This window comes from Camelus ferus, chromosome 4 (genome assembly GCF_009834535.1).
Source record: "Camelus ferus isolate YT-003-E chromosome 4, BCGSAC_Cfer_1.0, whole genome shotgun sequence".
Classification (NCBI taxonomy): Eukaryota; Metazoa; Chordata; class Mammalia; order Artiodactyla; family Camelidae; genus Camelus; species Camelus ferus.
The window spans coordinates 76094324-76105230 of NC_045699.1; the positions used below are offsets into that span (position 1 = coordinate 76094324).

The window sequence follows — 10907 nt, forward strand, 5'->3', positions numbered from 1 at the left end:
AAGAATTTCACAGACAAGCAAAAACTACAAGATCTTAGCAACACTAAACCCATGCTAAAAGAAATGTTGATAGGTCTACTCTAAATAGAAAAACAGCAGGATGCTACAGAAATGAGAATCTCAAAACTGGAAGATGATAACTAATGAATTACAAATAAATTAAACGCAAAATTGTAAAAGAAGACATCTAAATCGTTAAGAGTGGAAGAGGAAAGCAAGAAGACATGGATATTTTTTCTTCATTTATTTATTTATTTATTTATTTGTTCTCGGTAGGATGGGTTTGAGATATAGTAATGGGCTAATAGACTAATATAAGAGGGTAACCACAAGTCAAAATCTTACAAGGGAGTCATAAAAACTAAATAAAAGCCATGATAATACAAGGGAAAATTACCAAACCACAAAAGGAAGAAGAAAGGAACAAACAGGAAATACCAAATCAACTGCAATGATAAGTTCAAAATGGCAATAAACACACATCTATCATTAATTACTGTAAATGATAATGGACTAAATGCTCCAGTCAAAAGACATAGAGTGGTAGACTGGATAATAAAGCAAGAACCTTCAATATGATGCATACAGGAGACCCACTTTCAGGAGAAGGACACATAGTTTGACTGTGAAAGGATGGAAAAGGATATTTTATGCAAATGGAAAAGCCAAAAAAGCAGTTGCAAGTACTGATTTCAGACAAAATAGACTTTAAAGCAAGGACCATAAAAGAAAGATAAAGAAGGACATTTTATAATGATTAAAGGAGTGACACAAGATGAGTATATGCATCCAATATAGGAGCACCTAATACATAAAACAATTACTAACAGAGATAAAAGGGGATATTGATGTGAATTCAATCATAGTTGGAGATTTTAATACTGCATTAACATCACTAGACAGATCTTCCAGACAGAAATAAAATACAGCAACAGAGAAATTAAATAATACAATAGAAAAATTAGATTTGGTGGATATTTTCAGAGCATTACACCCCACAAAAATAGGATATACATTCTTCTAAAGTGCACATGGAATATTTTTTAGGATTGATCGTGTACTTGAGCAAAAAGGAAACCTCAACAATTTTAAGAAGATAGAAGTTACCTCAAGCATCTTTACTGACCATAATGCAATGAAACTAGAAATCAATAATGGAGAAACAAAGGAGAATAAAATGGAAATATGGAGATTAAATAATGTGCTATTAAAAAGAATTGGTCAATGAGGAAATCAAAGCTGCAATTTATAAAAGTACCTTGAGACAAATGAAAATGAAAGCACAACTACACAAATTTATGGGACACAGAAAAGGCAGCATTAAGAGGGAAGTTTATAGTGATACAGGCCTTCCTCAAAAAAGATGAACAATCTCAAATAAACAATATAACCCACCAGCTGAATGAACTAGAAAAAGAAGAAGAACAATAACAACAACAAAAAAAAACCCCAAGAGGCAGCAAAAGGATGGCAATTATATCAAGCAGGGAAGAAATAAACAATATATATATATATATGTATAAAATAAAGATTTATATATATATATATAACATCAATCAAACCAAAAGCTGATTTTTTTCAAAAAAAAAATAAAATTGACAAGCTTCTGACCAAACTCACAAAGAAGATAAAAGAGAGAGCGCAAGTAAGCAAAATAAGAAAGGAAAATGGAGAAATTACAACAAATAACATAGAAATACAGAATATCATCTAGCAATATTATGAAAAAATATATGGAACCAAACTGGATAACCTAGAGGAGATGGACAAGTTTCTGGAAATATACTTTCAACCAAGACTGAAACAAGAAGAAATTGATCACTTGAAAAATCCAACCAGTAGAAATGAAATTGAAATAGCAATAAAAAAATCTCCCTACAAATAAAAGTCCAGGACAGGATAACTTCACCAGGGAATTCTAACAAACATACAAAGAACTCATACCAGCCCTTCTCAAACTCTTACAGATGATGTAAAAGGAGTGAATACTTCCAAACTCACTCTATGAAACCACTATTGCCCTGATAGCAAAACAAGGCAAAGGCACTACCAAAAAAGGCCAATATCACTGATGAATATAGATGTCAAAACCCTCACCAAAATATTAGCAAATAGAATGCAACAAAACATTAAAAAAGATTATACATTATGACCAAGTGGGGTTCATCCCAGGGACACAAGGGTGGTTCAACACACAGAAATCAATCAATGTAATACATCACATCAACAAGAGAAAGGACAAAAAAACATGATCATCTCAATCGATGCAGAAAAGCATTTGATAAAATTCGACACCCATTTATGATAAAAACTCTCACCAAAGTAGTTATACAGGGAGCATATCTCAACATAATAAAAGCTACATATGACAAATCTACAGCCAGCATAGTACTCAATGGTGAAAATCTCAAAATCTTCCTACTAAAATCTGGGACAAGACAAAGATACCCATTATCACCAATCCTATTCAACATAGTCTTGGAAGTCCTAGCCATAGCAATCAAGAAAGAGAGAGAAATCAAAGGGATCCAAATTGGAAAAGTAAAGACAAAATAGTCACTATATGCCGATGACATGTTACTATATATAGAAAACCCTAAAAGGTCTACACAAAAACTACTAGAGCTGATTAAAGGATTCAGCAAGGTAGCAGGTTACAAGATTAACGTTCAAAAATCTTTTCCATTTCTTTACACTAACAATGAATCAACAGAAAAAGAAAGTAAAGAAAAAATCCCCTTTACAATAGCATCCGAAATAATAAAATACCTAGAAATAAATCTAACCAATGAGGTGAAAGAATTATACACAGAAAACTATAAACCATTGATGAAGGAAATTAAAGAAGAATTGAAAAAATATCCCATACACTTGGATTGGAAAAACTGATATTGTTAAAATGGTCACACTGCCCAAGACAATCTACAGTTTTAGTGCAATACCTATCAAATTACTCAGGACATATTTCACAGCAGTAGAACAAATCAAATAAAACTTACATGGAACTATCAAAGACTTAGAATTGCCAAATTATACCTGAAGAGAAAGGAAGAGAATGGAGGAATAACTCTCCCAGACTTCCGAAAATACTATACAGCTACAGTCATCAAGACAGCATGGTACTGGTTCAAAAACGGACGTGTAGAACAATGGATCAGAACAGAGAGTTTAGAAATGAACTGACGAACTTTTGGTCAACTAATCTTTGACAAAGGAAGCAAGAATATACAATAGAATAAAGACAATAGAATAAATAATAAATATACAATAAATAAAGCAAGTTGTGTTGGGAAACCTGGAAAGCAGCACGTAAAGTAATGAAGCTAGAACACTCCCTTACACCATATACAAAAATAAACTCAAGATGAATCAAAGACTTAAACATAAGACAAGATAAAATAAAATTCCTAGAAGAAAATATAGGCAAAACTTTATCTGACATACATCTCAAAAATGTTCTTCTAGGACAGTCTACCCAAGCAATAGAAATAAAAGCAAGAATAAACAAATGGGACCTAATGAAAGTTAGAAGCTTCCGCACAGCAAAGGAAATCATAAGTAAAAAAAAAAAAAAGACAACCTACAAAATGGGAGAAAAATTTGGCAAATGAAACTGACAAAGTCTTGATCTCCAGAGTATTTAAGCAGGTCATTAGACTTAAAAAGAAACATCCAATCAATCCAATCCAAAAATGGGCAAAAGACCTAAACAAGCAATTCTCCAAGAAAGGCATACAAATGATCAATAGGCACTTGAAAAGATGCTCAATATCACTAATTATCAGAGAAATACCAATCAAAACTTCAATGAGATATCACCTCACACGAGTCAGAATGGCCATCATTCAAAAATCCACAAACGACAAATGCTGGAGAGGCTGTGAAGAAAGGGGAACCCTCCTACACTGCTGGTGGGAATGCAGTTTGGTGCAGCCACTGTGGAAAACAGTATGGAGATTCCTCAAAAGACTAGGAATAGACTTACCAGATGACCCAGGATTCCCGGTTCTGGGCATATATCCAGAAGGAACCCTACTTCAGGATGACCCCTTCACTGCAATATTCATAACAGCACTATTTACAATAGCCAAGACATGGAGACAGCCTAAATGTCCAACAAAGGATGAGTGGATAAAAAAGAGGTGGTATATTTATATAATGGAATACTACTCATCCGTAAAAACCAACAACATAACAACATTTACAGCAACATGGATGCTCCTGGAGAATGTCATTCTAAGTGAAGTAAGCCAGAAAGAGAAAGAAAAATACCATATGAGATCGCTCATATGTGGAATCTAAGAAAAAAAGTAACAAAAACAAACAAACAAAGCATAAATACAAAACAGAAATAGACTCATAGACATAGAATACAAACTTGCGGTTCCCAAGGGAGTGGTGGGTGGGAAGGAATAGACGGGATATCAAAATTGTAGAATAGATAAACAAGATTATACTGTGAAGTACAGAGAAATATACACAAGATGTTACGGTAGTTCACAGAGAAAAGAAATATGGCAATGAATATATATATGTTCGTGTATAACTGAAAAATTGTGCTCTACACTGGAATTTGGCCCAACATTGTAAAATGATTATAAATCATAAAAAAAATTAAAAAAAGAAAGAAAGAGCAGCTAATCACAAATCCAGTATGAGTCAATATTTTTTAAAGGAAAGATCAGATTTGAAAACTTCAGTTTTCAAGACAACCAGCACCAAAGAAACTATCCATTTGTGTTTCATGTTTAATTCTTGAAATCTATCTTAAATCATATAATACCAAAAATACTACTGGTAGTTTGAGGAGAGGGACTTTATTTTTCAAAAATTATAGATGATGATATCTTTCATTCAAATGTAAACTAAAACACATAAAAATCTACATGTAAAAACTCAACATGGTTATATATCCCGATTCTTTTTCTTTAAAAAGAAATTGATTGGTTTATTAAAATGCTGCTTTTAGAGAAAAAAAGAACAGAATATACATATACTGAAAGAAAAATTTACATTATAGCTTGAGTACACATTTATCTATTTAAAAATATTTTACGTCTCATTTTGAATTTGGCTTACATTAAATGGATTTTATTTCTAAATAAAGAACATAAATTTTGGTAGAATTTGATTTACTACATTTTACTAATACAGAACATGGCTATTATTTACACCTAATGCAGAAAACACTAGCCTTAAAATGCCATGTTATACTAACAGTGCCATCTGTTTCAGGACTGAGAGAGAAATTGCTTCCTAAAATGTATTTAGCTGATCTTTTTCACCCCACCTCACATAAATTGTTATGTATTAATTTGTTTGTTTGTTTGTTTCCCCCTTAATAGAAGCACTGGGGACTCAACCCAGGATCTTGTGCATAAATGTATTTATCAAAATCAGTTTGGAATACTTAACAGAAGACATAAAAGTACATATTATAAAAATGACTCGGAATTTGTTTCTTCTAGGGACTGAAAAACCTGAGTGAAAGAATGGCAAAAATATGGTTATAAGTATAAAATAAGATAGCATCTTTTGTAAGTTTAAATTAGAATTTTAAATTACATTTGTTTTACTTATAACATTGAATTATAAATGATATTGTTAAATTCCCCCCTTTGTGATTTCTTAAAGTTGATTGATAATTTTAATCTAATTTTATTTCATAAATATTTACCATTTCTTTACAAACATACCAAATAAACTGATATTTATTCTGCTCATGTATGTATTCTGAATATGGAGCTACTTAATGTAAAATAGACAGATAAATAATTACTTCCATCTTCAAATCAAGTTATGTTTCATTTTAATCACAAATGATAATGAAATAGTTATACCATTTCTGCCTAGGTTTTATACAAATTTCACTTCAAATTCCAAAATTTAAAATTATTTTATTTATTTTGCGCATTATTTATACTCTGTTCATTAATCTGGTATAAATTTGTGTGCAAAAGGAAGGAGATTGGTTTTATTTCATGGACCCCAAAATTAATTTATTTAAAAGATTTTGTGGGAATAATATTTGCAGATCAAACTATAAAAATAAACATCCTATATGTTTTGTTGTAACTGGATGAATGAGAATTAAACCCTGACTGGATGTTGTACTTGGGTTGCTAGGATACCAAACATTTTGTGACATCACAGCTACTCAGGTTGAGAACCATTGTGATGGCCTAGGCAGTTTATCTGTGTAGACCTGCCAGAGCAGTGTTTGAAACAGCAGTGTTCAAAACCATGCAGATTAGAAAAGTAGCAGAAGAAAAAGTTATTTAAGATGGCAAACATTTCTTCAGATATTCAAAATTTGTCTGCTAAAGATGGACCAACTGGTTCAGGAAATTCCAGTGGATCTCTATTGTGTGATCAAACATTCACTAGGGAGTTGGACTTGAGGTCTATGATTGAAGAAAATGCTTTTCAGGCTTTGTCTGAATAATCCTTGATAAAAAGTCCACATTACACACTTTGTGTCTCTGAACCAGGTGAGCATAATGATTTTCGTTCTCTGACATTTCCAAGAAAACTCTGGAAAATAACTGGGAGTGATCAACTTAAATCCATTTGGTGGAGTGAGAATGGAACTTCTATAGTGATTGACGAAAATCTCTTTAAGAAAGAAGTTTTGGAAAGAAAACCCCTTTCAGAGTATTTGAAACTGGATGCATGAAAAGTTTGGTTAGACTGTTTAACCTTTATGGGTTTAGTAAAGTGTGGCAGAATTTTCGAAGATCTGCTTGTCTAGCTGACTTTCTGGCAGGAGAAAAACAAACCTCAGTTTTAGGCAAGGTATTAAAAAAATTTAGTTACCCCTTTAGAACATATATATAGAATTTTATCATGTACATCAATCTATGGTAATATAAATGTAAAACAAGGTTTTGAACATTATATAAAACTACTAAGGCTAAAATTAATTATTTTTTCTAAAAAAATTTTGTGCAGTGATTTTCTAGATTATGAGAAACTTTTCTAGCAACTATGAATCTTATCAGAACTCTAAATATATTAAAACTGCTTTCTAAAAGTGGCATTCACTGTTATTGTAAGTGCTAAGTTTTTAAACTTGAGGACTATACTATTTAAATTTGTGTCTTCCAATAAGAAATTTCAAAAGATAGTAAATAATGTACATATTTTGATGATATTATCTTTTTTATAGGAAACTTGAAATCTGAGGTTTTACAGGTGAGGCTTATTGAAGTCTTGTATTTTGCTTTAGAATATACTAAAAACTTTGTTTTCATTTTAGTTGCTGTTCTATCATAATTCAAATTTTAAATGAGACTGTTCCCAAATTTTAGTAAGAATAAAAAGAGTTGGGATTAAAAATTCTTCTCCAGTATCTTCATCAGCTCAAGATTTCAAAAAGAATCACTTGAAAGCAGTGGGTAATTTTGATAATCATAATTCTGGTTTTGTGGCTGGCACTAGTGGAGAAAGTGTATTTTCAAACTCTACACATTTAAGTATGTCTATAATAAAGAAGCCCTCGACAAGTCAGATAATTGTTAATACAACTACCCCAATCAGAGGTGATTTTTCTTCTCCATCATCAATGCCAGTTAGACCACCAGAACAAATTGTAGTGGATCAACATGCTATTTCAAATCAGTTGACCACTTTTCACCTGTACTCACAAAGCAGCTACACTGAAGCAAATGACCGCACTATGAATTTCATTACAACTAACAGCTTCTACTTTTAAGTACTGTATTGTATCTCCTGTACAGAGCAATTATTTTGGACTGATGGTGGAGCCTTGTACTTTTCCAAGTAGATATCACCACATATCGGCTAATGAAGGTTCTTTTTCTAACCTTCAACCAGAAAGCAACCCATGGTTTCTAGTGCCAGTGATAGCTGATACATCAGCTGCCTCTCTTTCAAGGCCAACACATCAGCCATCTTTAGTATAAGAACGTCATCCTAATTACAACTGATCTACCAAAGGACTGTCAGGTTATGCAGGATAGCAAAGATTAAAAGTGATGTTGGCAAATATCAACAAATGCTTGCAATTCTTTTATTTGAACAATAAATATACATGTGTACCTGTATCTTCCTTATTTTTTTAAAATAGAGTTAAGAGTAAAACGGGAGACTAAGTTACCACTTTAAAATAAGATATTTGATTGACATGGTCATTTGATGTAATCATTTGGGAATAAATTTAAATAATTGTTTTTAAGGAAGAAGAGAAAATGGAAGCTTTTGGAAAAAGAATATAAAATGGAGAGAGGAAAAGGTTATAAATGATTTCAGAATCATCATAAAAAGAAGTATAATTGCTAAATTAGGATAGGTTGGAACAGGAGATAAATGCAGGAAGCTGCCCAGGAATAGTGTTCTCTATCATGTCATCATTGGAATTATGAAGTTCACAGGATGTAGTCTTAGATGACAATTTCAGCATGTTGTAGAACTTAAGAATTTTATGCATGGTCCTTTTTCTTCTGTTGTGAAAACATTCCAGTTTGTGCTTTTGTTTCTTCCTTTAAGGAGTCTACACTATATTTTCTAATGAATATTTTATATTTCTTTTTGGTTCCAGCCAAAGACATGCTTAATTTCTTATGGTGGAGTTTAATGCCGTTTAAATTCTAAGTTCAAGATCAATGTATTTTAATGAGCCCTATATAGATCTGGCATCTCTCTACCTTAGCATATCTTTGTTTCACTCTATCTGGAGATATATTCAAACAAAATCTTTTCAACCATGTTTACTCCCATCTCACAATTTTTACCCCAGCTCTTCCCTTGGGTTAGAATTTCCTCCCTTTGCCTACTCAGACTTTCCCAGTTTCAGCACAGAAATCAGCCCTTCCAGATGTTTTCTGTCTATCCCTGTTTCCTTGTCTAACTTGGGTATCAGCAGAGTTAGCACAACACCTGCAAAATGACATATTTTAGTATTTATTGAACAAACAATTCATGTAGACTTTAAGTAAAATCTACTTTTCCAAAACAAATGAATGTCCCATTGGTTTCAAACTGTTACTTTTTGGGCTTCATTCTTCACCATAAACTAGCTCTTTTCATAGCCCTAGGGTGAGTCACTCTTGAGACAGGAAGTGAAGTTAGGTTTAGGAGACTATTATTTTCTCCTTAATTCATGCCTCCAGAGGCCTAAACCATCCCATTCACATTTGCTGGATTTGTTACTGTCTCTTCAAACCCACCCATCCCAAAATAACTGATTCTCATCCCTATACCTATACCTTTATTATTTTCTAATTAATTTACTGCATAGAATCAGAGCTTTGTCCAGAAGGGACAGTGTCAATCCTAAACATTCAAAGTAGGTTTATACACCCCACATAACTTGTGTCCATTCTAACCTTTACACAAGAAGTATCCAAGTTGTCCTAGCCCCTTATTTGCAGTGGTTGTATTCAGTAACCAAACAGCAATCTAAAATGTGTGGACTAGAAGGAGGTGAGGGTGATAGAATTAAAAATTTGCCCAAAGAGCAAGAATACCAAATTTCTGTAGATATAGGGAAATATGAAATATTCATGAAATATTTTTACTTTTTACCATTGATTTAAAATAAAAGGTGAACCATTTTCAGAATGTACATGTCCTGAAATGCTGGAAACACTGCAGGCAAGGTCAGGGAGACAGACTTCTGATAATAATCATGCAGTCAGTGTCAGCTAATAAGACTAGATGGCAACATTGCATCCTGAAAACGTGCCACCAGTTGTGAAGAAAACTTTTGATAACCTGGAGAAGGGGCAAATGGGCCAGGGTAAGATGTAGCAACATCCCATAAATATGACAATTACCAAGAGAAAAAAAGGGCCAAATTAAAGCAGGAGTTATCAGTTTGGCATGGAATTTTTGCTTCTACATCAGAAACATACAGCTTTTAATTTGTCAGCTCAAACTATGATGGTGGCTGTGATGTTATTTATATTAGCAATCTGGGATTTAGATGGGCTGGATCAGCAGCTAGTATCCAGCTGTATTATCAGACTGTGAGTCTTACTGTGGTCATCGTAAAAATGTTCTAGACAGATTAGTCAAAAGCTGCACTTTACTTTCAAAACTAGAAGTCCTAAAGAAGAATATCTTCTGTTTGTCAGTCTGTAGTTTTTATCTGGAAAAAGCTAGAATATTGGCCAAAATACAAACATTGGCTGGTGCTATGTAAACTATTCTCTGAGTTCTGCCCACTGAATATTTCCACCTAAGTACTACAAATGTGTCTACCACTGTGTGTGTGTATATGTATAGTTAAAAAATAACTAAGTTCTGTCTTAGTTGAGTCAACAGTGAATTGCTCCTCTGCAATTAGGGAAATCCTTGTAAATTAAGAGTTCCATTGAGCCACCGTAATTTATTTAGGTGAGGAAATTGTAGATTATATTTCTCTGAGTAGACTAGTTGTTACCTGTTCATTGAATCCTGAGTTGATGCTAGGGCCAAGCCACTGCACCTTTGAATTGCACTGAGGCATATACATTCTCCAGTTTCCAGATCCCAGAACAGGACTATGTCTCCTTTTCAGTTTAAGATTGTGTCTAAGACTTTTTTCTTTTAATTTTCATTGTTGACTCAATTTGTTTTGGCTTTGAAGAACCCTTGAACAATTTATAGAGACTGACTCACCGACTTATTCCCATTCATCTAGAAATTGCAATAACTTTTCTTTCCTTGGGCTACATTGAGGAGAGTAACCATAGGCCTCATCCTTAGACCTTACAATGGAGGACACTTACACTTCTTTGCCCATCACTTGAGTAAGAATGTTTGTTGTGGATCTCAAGGAATATTCTCACATCCACTACTGCAATCATGAGAACACACCGCATTGTTCTTCTACAAAATCTAGTCTTTTTAGTATTGCATTCTCATTGCAAAACTGTTAAGAATGGTGTGTGTTCTGAGATTTA

At 33.1% G+C, this 10907-nt stretch overlaps 1 pseudogene; it reads left to right on the forward strand.

Moving 5' to 3' along the window:
- The first annotated feature begins 6283 nt into the window (after positions 1 to 6283).
- LOC102514749 lies at positions 6284 to 7925 on the forward strand (annotated as a pseudogene).
- The last annotated feature ends 2982 nt before the right edge of the window (positions 7926 to 10907 follow it).